Source organism: Athene noctua, chromosome 8 (genome assembly GCF_965140245.1).
Source record: "Athene noctua chromosome 8, bAthNoc1.hap1.1, whole genome shotgun sequence".
Taxonomy (NCBI): Eukaryota; Metazoa; Chordata; class Aves; order Strigiformes; family Strigidae; genus Athene; species Athene noctua.
This window is the reverse complement of record NC_134044.1, coordinates 30,524,439-30,535,215: the sequence shown is the minus strand read 5'-3', so window position 1 is coordinate 30,535,215 and position 10,777 is coordinate 30,524,439. Positions and strand designations below refer to the sequence as shown.

The 10,777-nt window shown below is 63.7% G+C and overlaps 1 long non-coding RNA gene across 1 annotated transcript; it reads right to left on the bottom strand.

Annotated features, from left to right (window-relative positions):
• Positions 1-3,205: 3,205 nt before the first annotated feature.
• LOC141963303 (uncharacterized) lies at positions 3,206-6,732 on the bottom strand. The gene is made up of 4 exons (XR_012634076.1): positions 6,627-6,732; positions 5,447-5,563; positions 4,952-5,099; positions 3,206-3,538 (listed from the first exon to the last, which is right to left on the bottom strand). It is a non-coding gene; the product is annotated as an uncharacterized LOC141963303 (long non-coding RNA).
• Positions 6,733-10,777: the final 4,045 nt, after the last annotated feature.

The following is a 10,777-nucleotide window of genomic DNA, read 5'->3' as shown; positions in this document are numbered from 1 at the left end:
GTGCCGAAAGCGCCGGGGGCGTGCCGAAAGCGCCGGGGGCGTGCCGAAAGCGCCGGGGGCGTGCCGAAAGCGCCGGGGGCGTGCCGAAAGCGCCGGGGGCGTGCCGAAAGCGCCGGGGGCGTGCCGAAAGCGCCGGGGGCGTGCCGAAAGCGCCGGGGGCGTGCCGAAAGCGCCGGGGGCGTGCCGAAAGCGCCGGGGGCGTGCCGAAAGCGCCGGGGGCGTGCCGAAAGCGCCGGGGGCGTGCCGAAAGCGCCGGGGGCGTGCCGAAAGCGCCGGGGGCGTGCCGAAAGCGCCGGGGGCGTGCCGAAAGCGCCGGGGGCGTGCCGAAAGCGCCGGGGGCGTGCCGAAAGCGCCGGGGGCGTGCCGAAAGCGCCGGGGGCGTGCCGAAAGCGCCGGGGGCGTGCCGAAAGCGCCGGGGGCGTGCCGAAAGCGCCGGGGGCGTGCCGAAAGCGCCGGGGGCGTGCCGAAAGCGCCGGGGGCGTGCCGAAAGCGCCGGGGGCGTGCCGAAAGCGCCGGGGGCGTGCCGAAAGCGCCGGGGGCGTGCCGAAAGCGCCGGGGGCGTGCCGAAAGCGCCGGGGGCGTGCCGAAAGCGCCGGGGGCGTGCCGAAAGCGCCGGGGGCGTGCCGAAAGCGCCGGGGGCGTGCCGAAAGCGCCGGGGGCGTGCCGAAAGCGCCGGGGGCGTGCCGAAAGCCGAGATACAGGAGCAGGGGCGGCCTGAGCTCGGGCACAGCGTAGAGGCGGGATTACCAGGAGGGAGGGAAATGGGCAGGCAGGCACATGGAGCGGCAGACAGGCTCGCCGAGGATAACAATGCCTGGGAACTGGCCAGAGAAAGCTGTGGGCAAAAAGAGACCCCAAAGCCGATCTGAAACAAGAACTGAACAAGGAAAATAACAGCGCTAGGTTACAGGAGAGAAAGGGAGGATGAAACAAAGGAAGGAGAGAGAGCAGGACCAAGCATCTGGAAGAAAGAAAAAGGGAGAGCTAGAAGAAGACACAAGAGGGAGTGGGAGCAGGAACGAACGAGAGCAGAAGTACAGGGAAGAAAAAAACAACAAAAATCATAGCAGCATGGGATAGAGAGGGGGCCAGGGGACAGCCCAAAACGTCCAAGAGGGGCAACAGGGCCCGAGGGTCCGCGACTCACCGCAGCTGTCGCTCTCAGCGCTGCCAGGAAAAATTTGCCGATTCAGAGCCTTCTTTCTCCTTCTCTCCTCCCTTCCTTTTCTGGAGGTGCAGTCGCTCAGCTGCCCTCCACCTCAAAGAACACGCGGGTGTCTCTCGGCTCTTACAAAACGCAGCTTCCTGCACGTGTGGCCTCGCTCGCACGCTGCGCGGCCGTACCGCGCTCTGGGTGACGCGCACGGACCCTGATCGCACGCTGGCGGTCCGGCCCGCTGCGGACTGTACAGAGGGCTCCTGCCTCGCCCAGAGAGGCAGGCTCTCTCTTCCTGCAGTGGAAGGCAGCTGCTGCCCACATGCCCTTGATTTTCTTCTTTCCCTTTCTCAGGCCTCTCCAGCTTCAGCTGTGACAGCTCCTGTCCACAGCCAGAAAACGTCCCAGGGGCCTGTCCCTTCTCACCTCTCTGCTGAGAGGAGCACAAGGGCAGGCAGAGAACCCCACACAGTTCTGAAGTGGGTCCAGTCGACAGCATCCCCAGGGAAGGAACAGGCAAGCGCGGCCCCGGTGAGGCCTCTGGGAGAAGGTGAAGTGACTGCCGTTATTACCGTAGATCGCCCCTGGCCGGAGCCCCCCTTCCACAGGGGCTCCAGCGGAGGCGCCAAGGGCCGGCTTGCCGCCATCCCCGCGGGGCTCGGGGGTGACCTGGGGCTACGGGACGGGATTCAGGGTGAGGTGCGAGACCTGGGGCCAGGACACGGTGCGGGCGAGGCCAGTGCCAGCTCAAGGGGAGCTCTGGCAAGCTGGGGAGGCACCCAGCACCAACCCCCGGGGGACACCCATCTTATTCCCCTCTGCCTTTGTCCCAGCTCTCGGGTAACTCCCTGGGGCTCCCCCGGCCCGGATCACCTCCAGCAGAGCGGAGGCCTGACACAGCAGGCGGTGTGAAGCTTCCTGCCCCACCGCTGCCATGTGGCCAGCGGGCAGGAGGGGCCCCCACACCTGCCAAAGGGGCGGACCGGCCTCACTGGCGGCCTCGGCCCTCGCCCACCCCCAGGAATCACGCCCAGCAAGCCTCACGCTGCAGCAGCAGGAAGGCGGCTCTGGCGGTGCCGCACACCTGTGTGGGGCCGGCGCTGCAGTCCTGCCCTTCGCGCACCGAGCGCCCGCCGGCAGCGTGACGTGGGGCGGCGGCAGCATTTCCTTACCAGGAGGGGGCACCGAGCGTGGCCGCACCCCCCCACGGGCATCGGAGCATCGCACCGACGTTGCTGGCGGGCGGCAGCGTGGGGCACGGGGCCACCTCTGTGTCGCCCACCGACAGCGCCGTGTGGCGTTTGCCAGGCAGCGGCGGTTAGCGCGGGCGAGCGCCACCCCCCGCGCGAGCGGCGGCCGAGCGGCACGTCAATGCGCACACGCTCTCGAGGAACGGGCACGACGCTTGGTGGGGAGCAGCTGGAAGCCCCCGGGAATCCACGTGAAAGCGGCAACAAAACTATCCCTCGTGCTGCGCCACAGGGGCCGCGGCGGTAGCGAGGACTGCGCCGCGCTACGGGCGCCCACGAGCGGTGCAGCTGCCTGGCAGCCGAGTCTGCAGAACCTACAGCTCCTGGCACGCGCTGGCCAACGCGGCACGGCCGCCTGCACGCCAAGCGCTGTAAGACCCCGCATCCCAGCGTGACCCAGGGAACCAACGCGGCTGGCCAGAAACCCCACACGCCAGGACCACAGCTCCCGCTGGGTTGCGAGAGGCAGTTTTCTCTGCTTTCTGACCCTGCAGCAACACCGTTGCTCACCCCTCCGAACCCCCACCAATGCACCCAGAAGCCTCACCACCGGCTCGGGGCAGCCCCTGCCACCACCTCCAACACTGCCACCCTGCAGGCACCGCCATCCTCCCCAGGAGCTGCCAGCTGATGGCACGGCTCCACTCACCTTCTCCCTCGGTGCAGCCAGGGCCCAGCAATGCTCAGCGACTGCTCTGCTCCTCCCTTGGTTGACACCGACCCCTCCGACGGCTGCCTTGCTCTTAACAGCAGCACCCGCCCCTCCACCCGGAGCAAGCCCTTTACAGGGAGGGGCCGCTGCCATCAGCCTCACTGCCCACACCTGGGGCCCCTCCAGCCCCAGCCCACAGCTGGAGGCCATCACCCACCCCCACAGAGCATCATCACCCCTCCCAGCCCCTCACCTGGGGCAAAGGAAGCACAAAAGGCAGCCGGCAGACAGCAAGTGTTTATTCAGTCACACACAGAACAAGTCCCAGAAGGGAGTGAGTCTGCTCCGGGGCTCAGGGCCCCTAATGCTGCCCCTGCCCCTGGCACACCTTGGCGCTTGTTCCCGGAGCCACGCTCCTCAGTCCAGCCGGGAACAGTCAGTCGGTTCCTGGAGCAACAAGCTGCAGGGCAGAGCTGGAAACTGCCAAACATGAGGAGCAAGATGCAGGACACAAGAAGACAGAAGAAAGGTGGCAGCTAGCTGACTAGTACAGGGGTAGAGAGAAAACAAGAGATGAGCAATGGGGCGGTGAGAGGATGGGGACAGGGAACCCAGCGTGGATATGCAGAAAAAAAAGCAGCAGGGAGAGAAGAAAACAGGCAGCAGAAAGAAGGAGCAGGATCAGGACAGAAACCAACAAAGAAGGACGAGGAGCAGCATAGAGATGCAGAAAAAAAAAAGCTGGGATGGGTGGCACAACAGACATGGAGGGGAAAAAAAAAAAGGGGGGGAGCAGGGAGCTAGACCAAGCAAGATGGAAGAAAGACCAAAAAGCTCCAGAGAACAGGGCACAGAGGGAGGAAAAAGCAACAGCGATGGGGAGTCAGGACAGCAAACCATGGGAAGGAACACAAAACAAATCACATCGCTACATGTGACAGGGCAGAGAAGGAAGAATTAGGAAACAGGGACAGAGACACAGAAAAAAAGAGACCTGGAGCCAAAAACTAATCCTGATGCATACAGAAAGAAGGGGGGTGGGGGTGGGGGGGTGTATTCTAAAACAGGGGAAACAGAGACAGAGAGATGGAGAAAAGACAAAAGCAACAGACTACAAGGCATCGAGAGAGGAATTACTGAATAGTAACAGAGCGCCAGCCAGAAACAGGCCACAAAGCAGCAAAGATCACAGGGGGTACGGGGCACAGAGGAAGGAATTAGCAAACTCGGCACAAGGAGCCAGACAGAGAGAGAGCGAGGCAAAAATTAAATGGTGAAAAGAGACAGACCGCAGGGCAGAGGGAGGAATTGATAAACAGGGACAGGGCACCCGACAGAGCATGATGGAGAACAGGGAAAAAAAAAAAATAGCAGCAAGCTACAGGGAAGAGGGAGGAATTAAAGACCAGTGACTGGAAGACAGACAGCGACACATGGAGAGAGAGAAGACAAAAGAGCGATGGGCAACAAGATGGATAGGGAGGAAATGAAAAACAGCAGAAGGGAGTCAGCCAGAGAGAAAGACACCGAGGAAAAAGGCCAGACAGTCTATGAGGGACGGAGGTAGGAATGAAAAACGGGGGACAGGGAGCAGGAAAGAGAGAGATGGAGATCGCAGGGAATAGCAGCGGGTGCAGGAAGAAGAAAGGGGCATCAATAGGAACAGGGAGCTGGACAGAGAGGGATGGAGAAAGGCAACAAGAGCGGCAGGGTACAGGGCAGAGAAAGGGAAGACCTACAAGATGGGGACAGGGAGATGCTCCAAGCAAGACGGAAGATACAGGTGAGCAAAAAAAGTTGAGCAGCACCAGAAAGAGAGGAGTCTAGGAGAAAGACAGGGAGGGACCAGGCCACACAAGAGGGATGAGAGGGGCCCAAGAGCTCGGGACTTACTGCAGTTCTCCGCGCTGCCAGGAGAATTTGACAGGTCAGACTCCTCCTTCTGTTTGCCTTCTCCCTTCCTCTTCTACAGCTCCAGGTGCCTGGCTGTCCTCCACTTATGAGAAGATGTAGGTGTCTCACAGCTCTTACGAGATGAGGCCTGCTAGACACAGAACCTCATTCAATCACACACTACGTGCAGGAGTAGGACAGAGGAAAGAGAGAGAAACCGAGAAGTGAGGAGCAGAACGGAAGGATCGAGAGAGAAATGGACTGAGGAGTGATGCAAAAGGTACAGAACAAGCAGTCAGAAGTGCAGACAGAAAAAGAAAAGGGAGCAGCAAGACAAGAGAGAGAAAGTGAGAGAGGAAGGGGGAGCAAGGCAGAAGAAAAGAAAGAAAAGATATAGAGAAGAAAAAAAAATAATCACAGCATGGGAAAGAGAAGGGCGGGAAGGGACTGGGACATACAAGGGGGGCGACAGGGCCCCGAGGGCCCGGGACTCACCGCGGCTCTCGCTCCCGGCACTGCCGGGAGAACTGGACAGGTCAGATGCTTCTTTCTCCTTCCTTCCTCCTGCCCCTCCTCTTCTTCTGAAACTCCACTCGCCCGGCTGACCTCCCCCTAAAAGAATACGCGGGTGTCTCTCGGCTCTTACAAGACGTGGCTTCCGACACACGCAGCCTCGCTCGCTCGCTCGCTCCGCGGCCGTTCCGCGCCTGGGTCCGGCCCGCTGCGGACTGTGCAGAGGGCTCCTCGCTCACCCGGAGAGGCAGGCGCTCTCCCCCTGCAGGGCGAGGCGGCTGCTGCCCACATGCCCTTGACGTTCTCCTTCCTTCCCTTTCTCCGGCCCCTCCAGCTCCAGCCGCGGCGGCTCCCGCCCCGCTGCCCACGGCCGGGAAGGCTCGGCTCCGCCCGTCCCTTCTGGCCCCCGAGCCGTGAGAAGCGCCAGGCCGGGCAGAGACACCCCACGCCAGCCCGAGCTGGGCGCAGCCGGCGGCATCCCCGGGGCAGGAACGGACACGCGCGGCCCCAGCGCGGCCTCGGGAGGGGGCACGGAGGCGGCAGGGACCCTTATTGCCGCGGACCGGCCCGGCCGCAGCCCCAACACTCACCTCCGCCGCGCACGCGCACTCCCGGGAGACGCCGCGGCCGCGCATGCGCACCCCCGGGCCGGGGGGCACACCGCGTCTCGGGGAGCCGCGGGCAGCCCGCGGGAAACCGCCACAAAACCGCGTCTCGGGCCGCGCCGGTACCGAGGGCTGTGCCGTGCCGCGCGCGCCCGCCAGCGCCGCAGCTGCGGGGAACCGAGAGCGCAGAAACTGCAGCTCCCGGCGTGCCCCGGGGAGCCAACATGGCCGACCGGAAGCCCCCTGCACGTGACTACGGCTCCCGCCGCGCCGCCCGCGCACCCGGAAGCCCGGCCGAGCGCAGCCCCGCGCGGCTCCGGGCAGCGCCGCCGCCGCCCGGCCCCGACGCGGAGCGGCCTCCGCCCCCGGTCCCGCCGCACCTTTCCCCGCAGCCGCCCGGCCCCGCTCCTGCCTCGGCTCGCACCGGCTCCTCCTCCAGCACCGGCCCCGGACAGGGAGGGGTCGCTGCCTGCAGCCTCCCTGCCCGCCCCTGCGGCTCCTCCGGCCCGGCCCACGCTCCCCCCCCCCCCCCCCCCGGTAACTATAGCGACCAGCACCGTTAATAAACGCCGGAGGTGCCCGTCGCTCCTCCGAGCTCGCGCTCTATGGGCCGCCGGTCCTCCGGTCGCGGGGCCGCCGCCGCGCACGCGCACTCCGGGGGCCGCCCGGCGCAGTCGCACGCCGCAGGTCGCCTCTCCCCGCCGGGGGAACCTTCCCCGGCCAGCGGGAGCAGCCGCTGGGCGAGACCGCTCCGGTGCGCGGGCCGACGGGACCGACGCTGCCAAATCTTATAACCCCCCGGAGCGGGAGGAGCTCCGGCACGGCCGCAGCGCAGGGCAGCGCAGTCTCGCCTTGTGACCCAGAACTCAGCGGGGTGACCGAAGTGTCGGTCAGAGCAGCCTCAGGGCTCTTTGGACGGGTGGAAGGGGGAGGAAAGCCTGTGACAACGCGACACGGGAGCGCAGAGTTGTTTTAAGGACGAAACAGCGTAACTTCGGTCCCTGGGAGACCAGTACAGTAACTATTAAAAGCACACGTAGTGTTAGATATTTTTCCTAAACTCACATTTATCCAATTTAGTTTTTCAAACCCTGGTGATAGCAGAAATAGTTTTTTAAAAAAACCCAGATAAATCCAGGAACATTTCTGCCCGCGTTCAGCCGCTCTTCTGGAGCGTACGCTAGGAGCTGGAGAACCCGAGCAAGCTGTCTGATTATATTTACGGCAGCTCTGGCCCCGACAGCTCCCCCGTCCGTCCCCTTGCCAGGAACTAGCGCCGCGGCGGCTACAGCTCAGCCCAAAGCCAAACCGACACCGACCTCGGCTCTGGAAAGCGCCACCTCATCTCCCCCCGTTTTGCTGATTAGGGATATCAATTCAACTCAGACACCGGAGTGAAAGGAGCAGGCGTATTTTATTAGAAATAACTAAATAACAGAAGAATATGGAAAACACGCAGTCAGGAAAGACGGAATAGTGCACTCACACAGACAGGAAAATACAGGGTAACGCATCAAATCCTGACTGCCTGAGAGAGAGGGAACAGCGGTTAAAAAAGATCCCTCAGCACCTGCACCCGTTGCCATCACCCAGACCCGCAGGCAGCCCCGGTTACAGCGAGGGTTTGCAGAGCCTTTCCCGGCAAGTGGGAAACCCTACGCGGTGCGTCCACCCGTAGGTGAGGCCTCCAAAGTCGCTGTGAGCGGGTCCACCCTTCTATACCCCAAAATCGGCAAGCCAGAAGAGCTGGCACCTTGGTTTGGAGCGGAAATATCTGGTTTCAATCTCACATTAGATTCCCCCGGAGCCTGGCCAGGGCTCAGGGGAGAAGCTAAGGGAGCTCCTCTGCTTACTCAGGCAGGCTAGGTGCAAGGGCTCACGTCAGGCCACAGGGCCAGACTACGGTCTCCACGACCCGGTTATTTTATCCCCACACAAAGAAAGATAAATGTACATTCAAGAGAGCCACGTCTTCCACACCTCTTTCACTAACGATGACATACTGAGTGAGCAGCTTCGGCTCAGGGCCTGTTGTTCAGGCTGCGATACTTCCACTTTTTACATCGGAATAGGTGGTTGGTTATCACTTAGTAAAATACCTGTGAGCACAATGGTTAACAGTTACAAAATACACAGGACTCGTCTACAAGTCAACTCTGGCTTGGCCCTATTGTCCAAGCCTTAGCGCTTCACCCCGAGAGTCCCCTTGCAAGCAGCCAGGACCAACACACGCCGCAAACATTCCAGCGGCTGCCAAAGGTTAAAATCCCACGCGCTGCCATGTGGCAGGCAGCGGTTAAAGCCGAGTTGGGCAGAAAAGGAGCTAAATGGGGAACATGCAGTTGGAGAAAGCATCTGATTGAGTACTTGCTCACGAGGCAAAGAAAACATCCCCAAAGGGGCAGGGACGCTTGAGGCGACCACAGCCCAGGTGACAGGGAGATCCCCTGCCCAGGAGGGCTTTCTCTCGCCTCTTTGTCGGACCGCTGCCGCTACTCCTCCCGCTCGCTCTTGCCTCGCAGGTCCTTCTGCACGCGGTGGATGTCTCTCCCTTCTTCTCCACGACCAACTGCTGCAAGAGCGGGAGAATGCCATCAGGTCTGAGAGCGACGACGGTCCTGGGTGAGAGCTGGCCACAGCACCACCTGAACACCGGCCGCCCTCACACAGCCCTATACCCCCGCCCCCCCCCAAAAAAATTAAAAATCGGCTTTTCTTACCCAATCGGTGCTCCGGTGCTGCCGGACGTGGAGTCGCGGCGGGCGCTGGAGCTGGGCTCGGAGTCGGGCACTCTGGGCAAACGGAGCTGGGCATGCAGAGCGGCGGCCACCGAGGCTGCGCCCCTGCTTACAGGGGGCTCGAGCCGCTGCCGGGACTGCAAAGTGCCCGGGACTGCAGGGCACGGGCCAGGCCCCGACTTACAGGGCAGCCCCGGTCCCAAAGGCCCACGAGGCCCCTCCTCTCCGCTACAGGGGCGCCCTGACCCGCACCCCGCTAACAGGGCCGCCACCCCACACAAGGCGCCAGCCAAGCACTATCGAGAGTGCTGGGCGCTGTCTGCCCTGAAGGCAGGTGAATCGGCAGCAGCGGCCCTTTCCCAAGAGGTTCTGGGGGCTGGGGAAGCAGAACTTCCCGAGGGGGGTTCCTCATCGCTTGGGAGAAGCTGCCGCGTCACTGCGGAGCAGCTGGTTGCAAGGGGCTGGCGGCTGAGGCCCACCCGTGCTGCCTGTCCCCCTAAATCTCCCCCTGCCCTGCCGTACCCCTGTCCCCTCTCCCTCTATGCTTTAAGCCCCCAGGCCGCCGGGCACCACCAGGTGAGAAAATGGGGTCTGAGGCGGCTCAGGCCGGGGCAGGGGGCAGGAGGGAGGAGGGAGGGCCGGGGGCCAGAGCACGCTGAGGGAAGGTCCCTCAGGCGGCCGGCTTCCCCGTCGTCCAGGCAGAGGAGCTGGCGCCCGACCGCGCCGTCCTTCCAGGCACCAGCTCCCGGAGAAGGAAGAAGGAAGAGGCATCCGTGGCCTGCGGAAGAAACTACGAGGCGAGGGCAAGCGAGAGGAGGAGCGGCACGCTGAAACCGGGGAAAGAGAAAGGGGCTGCGGGCAAAGGGCCCTCCCTGTCACCACGGCTGCTGTGGGACAAGAGCATCCTGGGCGCTTTTGGGAGGGTCTTGAGGACTCTGGGGCAGGTACTTGGCTCAGGGCCGTTCCCTGCGTTTCTAGAGGCTACCGCGGTTCTCGGTGAAGGGGACACAACTGCCGAGCCTTTGCCCTCGAAGGCCGGGGGCCACAGACGCCCGCTCGCTACCCGCTCCTCCTGCCGAGGGCGGGGGACGGGCACAACCCTGCTTACAGGACCGTCGGGTCAGAGGGCTCCACGGCTCGTGGCACTCGCCCCGAGTACGGGGCCGGCACGCTGGCAGGTCGCCAGCAGGACAGGCAGCCACCCAGGCCCAGAGAGCGGGCGGGTCACGCGTCGGCCGTGCTACGACCGCGCGGCTTGGCTCCGTCCTTGGAAAGGAGGGGCCAGCCGGGACTCGCCCTCCGCTCGCGGGCTCAGCGGGGACCGACCCCCTGTTGCTGCACAGAGCCCCTCTTTCCCTCCCGGGAAGTTTAAGCTAAGTACGCTGCAGCGATTTCAACAGGGGCCTAAACAAGAAGCTCCTTCACTCGCTCACTCGCACCGACGCGGACACAGGCAGGCACACGGACACGGACAGGGGGAAAGAAAACTTCCCAGGAGAGAGAGCGAGCTCTGTGCAGCCAATGTCTGGGGAGCCGTCCCCTCCCGCGAGCAAGAGAGCAGAGCCTCGGACCTGTCCCCCCGGACGCACGGAGCCCAGAGGGACTCAACGTGCCACGGGCCTTCGCGGGGGACCAAGGGACAAGTGCCGCGACGCGCCCCGACTCCAGGGGGTCACGCTGGCCAGGCCGCCAGCAGGCGGAAAGCCGCCAGGGCCGGGGAAACAGCCCTCCCCTGCCTACAGGGCGGGCTTGGGGGCCAGAGAGCCCCATTTGCCCCTCGGTGCGGGGACGGTGCCGCTCTCTCCTTACAGGGTCACCCCTCTCTCCGGGCAGCCAAACCGTCGGGGCAAGGGGGCAAAAGGCCAGAGACCCGAGCCCTGCTTACAGGGAGGTCACCTGGCGCAGCGCCGGCCAGGACACCAAAGGTGCCGGCAACGGTGCCGTGGGGAGGCCCCTTTGCCCTGAGCTCC